The 6499-nt window shown below is 40.1% G+C and overlaps 1 long non-coding RNA gene across 1 annotated transcript; it reads right to left on the bottom strand.

Annotated features, from left to right (window-relative positions):
• Positions 1 to 4117: 4117 nt before the first annotated feature.
• On the bottom strand, positions 4118 to 6496 carry LOC122459507. The gene is made up of 3 exons (XR_006280250.1): positions 6349 to 6496; positions 4534 to 4642; positions 4118 to 4364 (listed from the first exon to the last, which is right to left on the bottom strand). It is a non-coding gene; the product is annotated as an uncharacterized LOC122459507 (long non-coding RNA).
• Positions 6497 to 6499: the final 3 nt, after the last annotated feature.

Below are 6499 nucleotides of genomic sequence, written 5' to 3'. Positions count from 1 at the left end.
TTTTACTGTCAAATAATTCAGAAAATATACATGTTAATTAAATGAAAGTTATGAGTATGATGGATCTCTCTTGTATCTTCTTACACACTCATCCTTCTGATATCTGGTCCAGATATAGATTCATATTAGTTGACTAAATAAATATGGAAGAAGGGTCTCTCCCATATCGGTGAATTAATACTATGGCTGCCTGACTTAACTAAACACTAAGTAAAATCCTGGCCCTATTGAAGTCAATGGCCAAACTCCCATCAACTTCAACAGGCTCAGGATATCATCCCAATAGTCAGAGATATTATCTTCATAGTACCCTAATTGTTACTCCTAGGGCCCAGCTGAGTAAGGGGGCAGAATGTGGGTCTCTGTGGAGTGACTTTGTTAAAACAGGACAGCGAGAGAGAATCTGTTCTCCTATCCCAGTCAATGGCCTCTCTACACTTCTACACCAGAGCTGGACCTGACCTGAACCAAAACCCTGTATCCGAACGCTCCAAACTCTGGCAAGTTCAAATCTGCATCCCAGCGTTGTGGTCTGGGCCCATGTCTTCCATGTATCAAATGTTTGTATGTGTTTTAAAACCTAAGACTTGTCTACAGGGTGTGTCCGTTTCATAAGAACGGCCATACTGGGTCAGACCAAAGGTCCATCCAGCCCAGTATCCTGTCTGCCGACAATGGCCAATGCCAGGTGCCCCAGAGGGAGTGAACCTAACAGGTAATGATCAAGTGATCTCTCTCCTGCCATCCATCTCCACCCTCTGACAAACAGAGGCTAAGGACACAATTCCTTACCCATCCTGGCTAATAGCCATTAATGGACTTAATCTCCATGAATTTATCTAGTTCTCTTTAAACCTTGTTATAGTCCTAGCCTTCACAACCTCCTCAGGCAAGGAGTTCCACAGGTTGACTGTACGCTATGTGAAGAAAAATTTCCTTTTATTTGTTTTAAACCTGCTGCCCGTTAATTTCATTTGATGGCCCTTAGTTTTTATATTATGGGAACAAGTAAATAACTTTTCCTTATTCACTTTCTCCACACCACTCATGATTTTATATACCTCTATCATATCCCCCCTCAGTCTCCTCTTTTCCAAGCTGAAAAGTCCTAGCCTATTTAATCTCTCCTCATATGGGACCCATTCCAAACCCCTAATCATTTCAGTTGTCCTTCTCTGAACCTTTTCTAATGCCAATATATCTTTTTTTTAGATGAGGAAACCACATCTGTATGCCATTCAAGATGTGGGCGTACCATGGATTTATATAAGGGCAATAAGATATTCTCCATCTTATTACTTATCCCTTTTTTAACTGATTCCTAACATCCTGTTTGCTTTTTTGACTGCCGCTGCACCCTGTGTGGACGCCTTCAGAGAACTATCCACGATGACTCCCAAGATCTTTCTCCTGATTAGTTGTAGCTAAATTAGTCCCCCATCATATTGTATGTATAGTTGGTTATTTTTTCCAATGTGCATTACTTTACATTTATCCTCAAATTTCATTTGCCATTTTGTTGCCCAATCACTTAGTTTTGTGAGATCTTTTTGAAGTTCTTTACAGTCTGCTTTGGTCTTAACTATCCTGAGCAGTTTAGTATCGCCTGCAAATGTTGCCACCTCATTGTTTACCCCTTTCTCCAGATCATTTATGAATAAGTTGAATAGGATTGATCCTAGGATTGACCCTTGGGGAATACCACTAGTTACTCCTCTCCATTCTGAAAATTTACCTTTTATTCCTACCCTTTGTTCCCTGTCTTTTAACCAATTATCAATCCATGAAAGGATCTTCTCTCTTATCCCATGACAACTTAATATATGTAAGAGCCTTTGGTGAGGGACGTTGTCAAAGGCTTTCTGGAAATCTAAGTATACTATGTCCACTGGATCCCCCTTGTCCATGTTTGTTGACCCCCCTCAAAGAACTCTAATAGATTAGTAAGACATGATCTCCCTTTACAGAAACCATGTTGACTTTTTCCCAACAATTTATGTTCTTCTACATGTCTGACCATTTTATTCTTTACAATTGTTTCAACTAATTTGCCCGGTACGGACGTTAGACTTACCAGTCTGTAATTGCCGGGATCACCTCTAGAGCCCTTTTTAAATATTGGCGTTACATTAGCTATCTTCCAGTCAGTGGGTACAGAAACTGATTTAAAGGACAGGTTACAAACCATAGTTAATAGTTCCGCAATTTCACATTTGAGTTCTTTCAGAACTCTTGTGTGAATGCCATCTGGTCCCAGTGACTGGTTACTGTTAAGTTTCTCAATTAATTTGAAAACCTCCTCTAATGACACTTCAATCTGTGACAATGCCTCAGATTTGTCACCTACAAAGGACAGCTCAGGTTTGGGAATCTCCCTAACATCCTTAGCCATGAAGACTGAAGCAAAGAATTCATTTAGTTTCTCCACAATGACTTTATCGTCTTTAAGTGCTCCTTTTGTATCTCAATTGTCCAGTGGCCCCACTGGTTGTTTAGCAGGCTTCCTGCTTCTGATGTACTTACAAAACATTTTGTTATTACCTTTTGAGTTTTTGGCTAGCTGTTCTTCAAACTCCTTTTTGGCTTTTCTTATTACATTTTTACACTTAATTTGGCAGTGTTTATTCTCCTTTCTATTTACCTCACTAGGATTTGACTTCCACTTTTTAAAGGATGCCTTTTTATCTCTTACTGGTTCTTTGACATGGTTGTTAAGCCACGGTGGCTCTTTTTTCGTTCTTTTACTGTGTTTTTTAATTTGGGGTACACATTTAAGTTGGGCCTCTATTATGGTGTCTTTGAAAAGTGTCCATGCAGCTTGCAGGGATTTCACTCCAGTCACTGTACCTTTTTAATTTTTGTTTAACTAACCTCCTCATTTTTGCATAGTTCCCCTTTCTGAAATTAAATGCCACAGTGCTGGGCTGCTGAGGTGTTCTTCCCTCACAGGAATGTTAAATGTTGTTATATTATGGTTACTATTTTCAAGTGGTCCTGTTATAGTTATCTCTTGGACCAGATTCTACACTCCAGTCAGGACTAAATCAAGAATTGCCTCTCCTTCATATGAGACATTAACACTCAGTAGGGGACTTTTTTTAGCATATGCCAGCAGGGTCCACATGGGCCAGTTAACTTGTGACATGCTCATATGTGCATTAGAATTTACACCTAATGTGGACTATAGCATTCTGTAGACAAGTCAAATCTCGTCTCCCTTAATGGATACAGTTTTTTTAACTGCTGCTTTTTTTTTTTTTTTTTTATTCTGGAAGATCTCTTACAAAACACTGTTCTGAACTCCTGTTTGACATCCTTGGCTTTTTGTCAACCACCGGTGGATGTCTGACTGACAAATTGTAGTCAAGGTGCCAACAGAGTAAAGACAGCCTGTTGCCTTTGAAGTCCATAGGAGTTTTGCTGTTTGTTGTTCAATGGGAGAAGGATCGAGCCCTAAGTAAGATAAAATGTAAGCAGCCTATTTCCAGGTCACATGGAAGGTAACTGCTGTCCACCTTAAGTGCTTGTTTTCCCTCACATTTTCATCCCTATGATTATTTTTCTGCATCACCATTGGAGGAGGCTGGCTTTACTAGTTCCTCAGATAGTGGCAGTGTTAAGATAAGTTGCACCTAATTAAGTTAAGAAAATGTCTCAGTCTTTTTCTGTCTTCAGAAAACACCTGAATTTGAATCATTCATATATATATTGCAATGTGTATCATGGTTTTAAAAGACAGGAAATAGACGGAAGCACTGCAAATAGGTAAACATTTGGGTCTAAGTTGGAACCCTGATTAAGTATAATTAATGACAGAGCCACCTGCATGCACAGCTTCCACTGTATCATTATCAGGATTTTCTGGGCATGGATCAAGGGTAGTGTACAGCTCAAGATACATCTAGGGAACTTTGAAATGGGTGCACGCTACCCATCGCTGATCTGTCAACTTCCATTTTTTCTTCTGTTCAGATTATGGACTTAGACCTGCTTAAATGGTTAAGAGTAAACCCTCAACTTAAAAGTCAAGCCTTAGTGTGCAAATGTTTTATCTCCCATTATTACAAGTAATGCCTAAGATTATAACTTGAAAAGATTAGAGACATATTTTTTCCTCTTTTTCCAGTGTGTTTATTTTGTTAGTTGGACAGCATTCTATGGATAATCAATTTCCCTCATCTAGTCAGTTAGACTCCCGATCCCACAAACCAGTTCACACAGGTGCCTCTCCATGGTCTGCATGGAGCATCGTTGGCTTCAGTGGAGTCACATGCAGGTGCTGGGGTCTGCTATGGAGGCTCTTATTGCAGAATCAAGGCATTAGTCAGTTTCTTCTGCTATTTGTATGGGTCTTTCCCCTCTTGCTGAGTGGAAGAACATAGATTATCCTCTTTGTTGATATAGGTGACTGCAAAACCCCAGACTGACACAAGGCCTTGAGGGCAGGGGTTATACCTGCAACTGGTACAAATAAGATTTATTTATTTTTAAGTTGGCTACATTTAAGTTGAGGGTGCCCCATCAGGTACCTACAGACCATTGCCATTGAAACTGACCCTGGGCAATGGTGAGCCTCCTCAACTTCCACTGAACTCCGTGGAGGTCGAGGGCCTAACGATTGGGCCCTTTATTAATGGAGCATCTGAAAACAAGACTTTAGAAGTTATTTATAATTTTTTAACCATCCTTAATGGGATGAAATTTCATTTAACATTTTAAACAAACACATGCGCTGGAGGTAATTGTAAAAACAAACAACAACAACCCCCCCCCCCAGTCTTTGTATGTTTTCCTATAGATATAGCATGTGGGTGACGGTGGAGACCCACCATTTAATTCACCTTCTGTGCAGTGCTGCATGCACTAACACACATGATAAATATCCTAGATTTGATGTCATTACAGTCCAATGTTGCAAACAAATTTCAGTAAGTGAAGGAGTGGGCCCTATGTGTTCTCAGATAGCTAACTTCAGAATTTGTTACACTTACAATGACACAGGCAATATAGAAGAACTGGGAATAGAACATTGACAATAAACTAAAAATACGCTGTAAAGTCTGTTATCAGTGTCTAAGCAGAGAGCAATACAGAAAAACATCTTAGTTAAGGAATGGCAAATTGCATTTTAAAATTCATCCAGGTTGATTAGCTCGTGTTATTTTTAGTCATATAAAAAGGATTTTTAAAAATTTTATAACATTTTGAAGTATTTGCAAACTATAAGTAGTAAGCTGTGTCTACACACACAAGTTGTAATGATACAGTATAGTTAAAGTGATATAACGCCCCCTCAGTGTGCATGCAGCTATACCAGTATAAAAGTGCCTAATGTGTGTGGCAAGGGGAATAAACCATACTGGTAAAATGCACCTTGTATAACTGCAGCCACAATAAGGATTGCACCAATTAAACTATTCTGGTTAAAAAGAAAATTTACTCCAAGGGCCATGATATAAAAACTGTGTACAGCAGGCCTTACTCTAACAAGGAGTTTGAGGGGATGAGATAACTCAGTGGTTTGAGCATTAGCCTGCTAAACCCAGGGTTGTGAGTTCAATCCTTGAGGGGGCCATTTAAGGATGGGGGGGGCAAAAATTGGGGATTGGTCCTGCTTTGAGCAGGGGGTTGGACTAGAAGACCTCAAGGTCCCTTCCAAACCTGATATTCTAAAGAAAGATTTTATTTAAAAAAAAAATAAAAAAGGTAGAGTTAAATATAAACAAAGAATAAAACACTCAACACAATTAATGGTGTCACTGTAGGCAATACTGAAAACATAGCATGACATCAAATTACACATGCTGGGCCCTGATTCTGCAAAGGCTTCAGCATGTCTGTAAATATTCACCAGTGGTCTCACTAATGTCAATGGGCCTCCTCCCATGAGCACAGGTATGCACATGCTTAAGGGTTTGCAGGACTAAGGCTCAGGGGGTAGTCGTGTTAGTCTGTATCCACAAAAACAACAAGGAGTCTGGTGGCACCTTAAAGACTAACAGATTTATTTGGGCATAAGCTTTCGTGGGTAAAACACCACTTCTTCAGGCCTAAGGCTGTAATTATTAGACCCTATGAAACGCAGAAGAAATTGCTAATTCTACAACCGTGGGTATAAAAAAAGCACGTCATCTACTCAAAATCTTCAGCTTCTATCGTTTAACTGAGAAGATGACAACAAGATTCGCTGCTTCTGGACATTCCTGGCCTCATCGAAACTGAGTATTGTAAGAAACGTGATTTCTAAAATGCCAGTGTCCCTGTAGATACATTTTGCTTCAGTAAATGGTAAACGTTTGGAAAGAGACTCCAGGGTTCACTCTCCCCACCCCGGAAACTCAAACGTACCGTTTTTAAATACTCCTGTAGTGCAGAGCTGGGGCTGGAATTCCCTGCCTTGATGCTGCAAAACTGCACGCACGTGTGTGCAGAGGAAGAGCTTACCAGACTCAAGCTCCCTCTGCACCATAGCTAGGCGGCTGTGTGCCCGGGCTAGGCT

This window comes from Dermochelys coriacea, chromosome 3, assembly GCF_009764565.3.
Source record: "Dermochelys coriacea isolate rDerCor1 chromosome 3, rDerCor1.pri.v4, whole genome shotgun sequence".
In the NCBI taxonomy this organism is placed as follows: domain Eukaryota; kingdom Metazoa; phylum Chordata; order Testudines; family Dermochelyidae; genus Dermochelys; species Dermochelys coriacea.
The sequence above is the reverse complement of the archived record's forward strand: the minus strand, read 5'-3'. Positions and strand labels throughout refer to the sequence as shown.